Genomic DNA, 6,935 nt, shown 5'->3' with positions numbered 1-6,935 from the left:
TAACCTGGCTGTGATCTTTGAGTTAGCCGTTTTTCTTTCACTATCGTTATTTTGGATCAACCGCTTCACAACAACCGCCTTCCGCTACCACAACCACACGTGCCTTTCAACAAACCACACCATCCTCACCACCTCACCCACGACCGCCGACATCTCCACACCACAAACATATACCTGCCAACCTTTTTTTAAAGGGAAAGCGGTAGACTGCCCTAGGGGGGTCTGGGGGCATGCCCCCCCTTGAAATTTTTCAAAAAAATGAAGCAAAATGGTGCAATCTCCTGCATTTTGAGCCCACAGTTAGCTGGAATATATCAACATATTTTAAGAGTGAAAAAGAGAAAACTTAACATGGTTGATCTACTCACCAATGTATATTTTTCTAAGACATCATGATCATCAGTCACGTTTCCATAAATGACTCACTGTCCAAGCTCCACATGTATGTGCCCATACGTGTACACAAGAGTTTACATAAACTCACCGATACATCTTGATGAATGAAATGACTGGCCACTGATTTCATAACATATTTACAGTTTACCTCACGCGAAGCATTGCTACACTTGAACTCTGTTGTCCAACTTGGCTTAAACTCGTTGACCCAGCGTGGGGGTGGTTTTTTCTTTTCTGGTGTTTGCATTGTTGTGGTGCACTGAAGCGATGAGTCCTCTCTGTTAACTGCAGTCTTTGATCAGGAATGGAAAATGGCGCGTTGTCTTGAAATGAATGGCCGCTGTTTCCTGTCGTCACATTTGATTGGGCACGCTTAGTTTGGAAGCAATAACCAATCGCTGACGAGATAAGAAATCAAGGTCAGGCACGAGTTTTGAAGAATGTAGAAGCGCCACGTGTGATACGATCTTGGCAGTGAAAAACGAACGTAAAACTGAAAAAAACACAACTATTTTTTTTCCGATAATTTCCAAATGCGGTTTGTCTGACTAATAATATCGGTAGGCGTTGGGAGCTATAGAAAATCGGTAGGCTACCGCGCAAATCGGTAGGGTTGGCAGGTATGCAAACATCGCCTCACCTTCGTCCCCGAAACGACGCCATCTTTGCGCCAGTCGCGGCGAGTCGGCATCGAGCGGCGTCGCTGCAGGCCGACGCGGGACGTTTGCTCGTCGGATCAAGAGGCTTGGTGATCTCGCGCACGTCCGCTTTCCGCGCAGAGGTCAGAGGTCAGAGGTCAGAGGTCGAGGATCGGAGGCCAAACCGCGTCTCACCAGCCCTATAAAAGGACGAGCGCCAAGCTCGCGTCGAGTTGGGTCGCATCGCGTCGCGTCGCGTCGAGTCGAGTCGAGTCGAGTCGATCGGTCGGTCGGTCTGAGTCAGTCTTGAGAGGTCGGGGAGTCGGGAGGAAGCCAGAAGCCAAGGAGCTGCGTGGAAGTTCGGGCGTCGCAAAGGAGATGCGAGCTGGAGGTGTAGCCTTGCCTGCTGTGTCACGCAAACCGCGCGTTCGTGTGGAGAGAGCCGGAGAGAGCTCGCCTGCCACACGGAAGGCCCGAGCTCGACCGCGGCTACGATAGCTGCCATGGGGAAGGAGCATCGCGGGTCGCCCAAGCGTGTTCGTGTGGAGAGAGCCGGAGAGAGCTCGCCTGTCACACGGAAGGCCCGAGCTCGACTGCGGCTACGATAGCTGCCATGGGGAAGGAGCATCGCGGGTCGCCCAAGCGCGTTCGTGTGGAGAGAGCCGGAGCTCGCTCGCCTGTCACACGGAAGGCCCGAGCTCGACTGCGGCTACGCAAGCTGCTGTGGGGACGGGACGTCGCGAGTCGCCCAAGCCAGACACCACGAGGGTGCAGGTAACCTGCAACGGTCTCGTGGGACTCGTTCGGTCTGCCAAGTCCCACGCCATAAAGACCCAAGATGTCCAGTCTGACCCCATTGCCTTTGATGGGGTCTTTTTCCTGCTTTTCTTTCGAATGAATGTTGTGGCGCCGAGTCCCATAAGTAAAACTGTGTAAGTGACTGTACATTAATAATTACTTATAGACGGTTGTAGCGCTTTGTCTTGCCCACGTGCCGTGCCGCATTCATTGCTTGTTCTGTATACGTGCATGTTGGTGTTTTTGAATGACTGCATGGTTGTTCCTGCATACGTAGAGTAAATAAATGTGCTGGTTTAAATGTTAACCCGTTCGTCGTGTCCTCTTTCCCTTATTGGAACGCCATCTTGCCTCGTGGAATGATTAGTGGGTTTTAAACACCCGTTAAAGAGAATCGGATCCGGCGAGGTCGGTGATAATACCCGCTCGGTTATCTCATAACGGAACGAACCGCTTAAGCGGTTCGTGTCCCAAGCCGACCTGCGTCGAGGTACGGCTGCCTGGTCGGCTCCCCGCGCAGGTACTTAGGTATATCGAATTCGGCGAGTGACCCTATCTTGCGCGGTTAGACAATTGGCACGGCCGTGGTGGGGTTGAAGACCCACCCGTGACGGTTCTGGCGTTGTTCCAGAAAGTCATGACTGAATTGTCCGTCCGGTGGGCGACGCGGTCGCTATTAGTGGAAAGCTGCCGATCGCTCGCCGGGCAGGCGAGAATTCTACAACAATATAATGTTGTCTCACCTTCTTCAAATCCAACCTGCCCACCTCCTCCTCTTAGGTCACATCAGGTATGGGAGCATGCGCCAGAGCAGCGCGTCACTGCACCTACTTTATGCCGGTACTCCAGGGGCCTCCATCCGGCCATCCCCCAGGCAGATGCCCAGCCCATTCCCATCTTCTTGATATGCTGATCAACCTGATGCAACCATGAGGCACGTGGTCGGCCCATTGGCCTCCTCTGCTCACGAGGCTCCCTCGCTAAGAGAATCTGGTGATCAGGATCAGAGTCAGGAAAATGAACCACACGTCCATACAGCCACAGCTGACGCTCACGGACTGTGCAGGTAACAAATCTCATTTGTCTCTCTCTCTCAGCAACCGCTCGTTGGACACAAAGTCCGACCAGTGATCGCCAAGGATTCTCCGAAGAGACCTGGTACAAAAGGAATTAATTCTGAGTCTCAGCTCGCTGGTCAGAGTACAAGTCTCACATCCATAGAGCAAGACTGAAAGCACCAAGAACCTGAAGACTCGGACATTCATCCTCCCGCACAGGTACCGGCAGCACCACACCCCATGATCCAGTGGATCCATGACTCCCCAGCCCCGACCCAGACGTCTGTTGACATCTGCCTCACAGCCAGCAGAGACATGAATATCACTGTTGCCAAGGTGAGTGAATCTCTCCGTGACCTCTACATCCTCGCCACAAACAGGTACAGACAGGATAGCAGCATCCAAGATGTCAATGAAAGCCTGGATCTTTGTTTTGACCCAGGAAACCCGTAATCCCTGTGGCTCAGACTCCTCATTCAGCACCTTGAGGGCCCCCAAAAGGATATCTAAAGTCTCCGCAAAGGTGATTGCATCATCTGTGAAATCAAGGTTAGAGATCTTGACATTCTCAAATGATGCACCGCAGCTTGATCTCTCCGACACCCTCCCCAGAATCCAGTCCGTACAAGTGCTGAAAAGTGTGGGGGCCAGTACACACACCCTGACAAACTCCATTAAAAACTGGAAATAAGTCAGAGATGGTACCACCACATCTCACAGCACTCGCAGTACCAGAGTATAGTTCAGACATCAGATTGATCAGTTTTGGTCCAAGAAGAGTGACGACCAAGAAGAGTGACGACCACATGAAGACCAAGAAGACCAAGAATCCTGCAGAGGGCATCCCGATTCACTGAATCAAACACTTTGCAGAGATCAACATAGTCTGCAAGCGTGTGTGTGTGTGTGTGTGTGTGTGTGTGTGTGTGTGTGTGTGTGTGTGTGTGTGTGTGTGTGTCCGCACACACAGAGGAAGCACACTTACTTTCATTAAGCTGTCCAGTCCAGGTTAGATTCCCGAAACGACTGTAAACAGTCCGGATGGTGCTTTACAAGGAGGGTGTTGCAGCGCAGGTCGCGCAGACCCTCAGATGGTTGTGATGCCGGGTATCCCGTCTGCTAGCATTTATTTGCTTAGTTGGCATCTTTCTTGAAAATTTGATGAACGAAGATAAAGCTTTGGATCTGGATAAACATCTGAGAGTGTTGAAGTAAACGGCAGAGCAGAGAAGCATGATGGGATGGGAGAGACAGAGATGTCGAGGTAAAGATGTAGAGTTGCAGACTGTCAGGAATATTATGTAAAGTGTGAGGAAACAGAATGTGTAAAAGGTTTGTAAACATCAGTAAACACGTAAATTGGATGATAAATCAATGTGTCGGTCCTGTTCGGGGTCATACACAAAACATGTGACTCTCTTTTGACACACCCTCACGTGACGCTTTGCATGTGACCCCCTAAAAACACGTGACTCCAATAGAATACCTCCTCCTCCCTCCTCCAAAACACCTCAACCCAGATTATCCTTCCTCTCACGATGACGCAAAACATCTGGACTGGAACAGCACTCGGAAAAGAGCGCACACCTTCAGCAGACTGCGCCAGTACACCAATTACCTTTTGTATCCACTGACAGGCTGCATCTGTATCAGGACATGAAGCAACATCTCGTCGACTTGTTCTCGTCACACACTCAACCTGTCGACCAAGTTTCGTCCGAATCTGTCCATGTAGCGTTTTCAAATATGCTCACAGACAGACAGACAGACAGACAGACAGATAAACAGGGTTGAAAACATCAGACAACAATTATGAAATGTTTTCAATGTACAACGATTTATTCTGAATGAAAGCAATTTTCGACTGCAAATGTGTGAACAAAATCGAGATAAAAGGTCAAGTTCATCCTGATATTAATCCAGAATGCTCCTCCATCTTTCAAAGTGTGAATGGGAGTTCCACACGTAATGGACGCCATTTTGATTGATGGTGTCACGTGACCCTGGCACCGTCCTCTCCACACCCCCCCTCCCCTCCGTGACGCTTGGTGATGCTCAGGGAAACACCCACCACACAAAACGTCACGTGTTTTGTGTTCTACCCCTGATTGAATTGTTGAAATGGGGGTTTTCAGTCTGTTCACGAACGAGTTTGAAAAAAATTGGGTCTTTTTGTTATTTTCGTTGCCGACCCCTGATGAAGATAATCCTGCCAAACCGAACCACCAACACGAGGGCGGGAAATGAACTTTCGGGTTCACGGAGAATCAGCAAACACACCCAAACCATCACCACCACCATCACCACCACCACTGAGTTCAACTGTAGGGTTCATAGAACACAATACCCCACGCAGTGTTACTTTAATTCAAATAAAATGATATTTTTAACGATTGGTAAAAAAAAATTAAAAAAATCCGAAACTTTGTGGCCATTGGAGTCCTCCAGAAACAGTCCCGAACTTATACACCATCCCAATGAACGTTTATTTAATTTGAAGTAGGTCCTGTAAAAATGGATGTTCTTGAACTCTGATGACAGATGATTTGTGTAATTAAATTTAAATAAAATTAAGAATGTAAAAATCGTATTAATAAATAAATTCTCTCCAAGTGCTCAAGTGTGTTCAGTTTCCAAGCAGGCAGCAAGCGCTCGCCAAGCCTGCCGTTCCGTATTAACGGTTTCCAATGGAGTGCTTGCTTGAGTGCTTAAGCCACTTGGCGAGCGCTCCACAACAAACTCAGCAACTCAACACAACCTGCAAAACTGGAGGTTTTTGGAAGTACGATGGAAGTGATTTTTGTAATACAATTCAAATATATAATTATATTTAAATAAACGTTTAAAGAGGTTTAAATATGGATAAATAAATAATTTCAGGGTTTTACAGCCACGTTAACCAGCGTCTATTACACCACCCCAACGAGCATGTCACATGAGGTGTTCGTGCCTGTTATTTACGTCCTTCATGATCCCCTTATCAACAGTAAATTTGATTTTCCATTTTTTTGACTGTCACAGTAAAAATGTTATCTCACTGCTCTCTGCGCATGCGCGGTCGGGATGAAATGTAATCTGTGTTTTCATTAATGATTTCTCTGACTCTCTGGAAAATCCTCTTTATCTCTTTGCTGATGACTCCACCCTCTGCCATACCATCTGTCATCCCTCAGACCGGCAAGCAGCAGCTTCTTCACTCTCTGCAGATCTGGGTAAAATCACAAACTGGTCCAACATGTAAAACATGTCTTTCAATCCTGACAAATCTCACACTCTCACTATGTCTCTCCGAACGGACCGTTTGGAAACCCCCCCCTCTCCAAACCCTCATTTACTTTCTCAACAACTCTCTGGAAGAAGTCCTTTCTTTCAAGCTTCTGGGTCTCACTATCTACCATGATCTTTCCTCGGAAAGCCACATTTCCAACCTGGCCATTTCCATTTCCATTTCCAAAACCAGTCGCCGACGAGGAATCCTCCATCGTGCAAAGTCCTTCCTCGGACCACCTGAGCTCCTGACCGCATACAAAGCTTTTGTCCGCAGTCGGATGGAGTACTGCTCTCCCCTCTGGGCTGGTGCTCCTGCATACCACCTTTCTTGGCTTCACGCTGTGGAAACCAAGGCATTCAGGATCATTGGCATTAGGTTGAGTCTTTGGACCTCTCCCTCTCTCACCGCAGGCAGGTCGGTGGTCTTTCTGTCTACTGCCGTCTCCTCTCCGGTCTCGCCCGTCCCCCTCCCCCCGCTCTGTCTGCAATTTGTCTCCACCATATTTCCTCAGGGCGCTCAAGGTCCGCCAACAACCCTCTTCTGGTAAAACTACCAAAATCACAAATCACTGCTCACCTTCACTCTTTCATTCCTCTTTTTTCCCACCTTTGGAATAAACTTCCTCACTCTATTCAATCCCATTCTTCCCTCCAGACCTTCACAACAGCTGTTCACCACCACCTCTTATCGTCCCCCATCCAAATCCTCGATCTTTTCTACCCCCGTTAATCCACCCCAAACCCACCTCATTCAAATTCCCCGTTTTCCTTCCTG

Source organism: Eptatretus burgeri, chromosome 7 (assembly GCF_056783735.1).
Source record: "Eptatretus burgeri isolate ZD-2024b chromosome 7, Ebu_testis_v1, whole genome shotgun sequence".
Classification (NCBI taxonomy): Eukaryota; Metazoa; Chordata; class Myxini; order Myxiniformes; family Myxinidae; genus Eptatretus; species Eptatretus burgeri.
The sequence above is the reverse complement of the archived record's forward strand: the minus strand, read 5'-3'. Positions refer to the sequence as shown.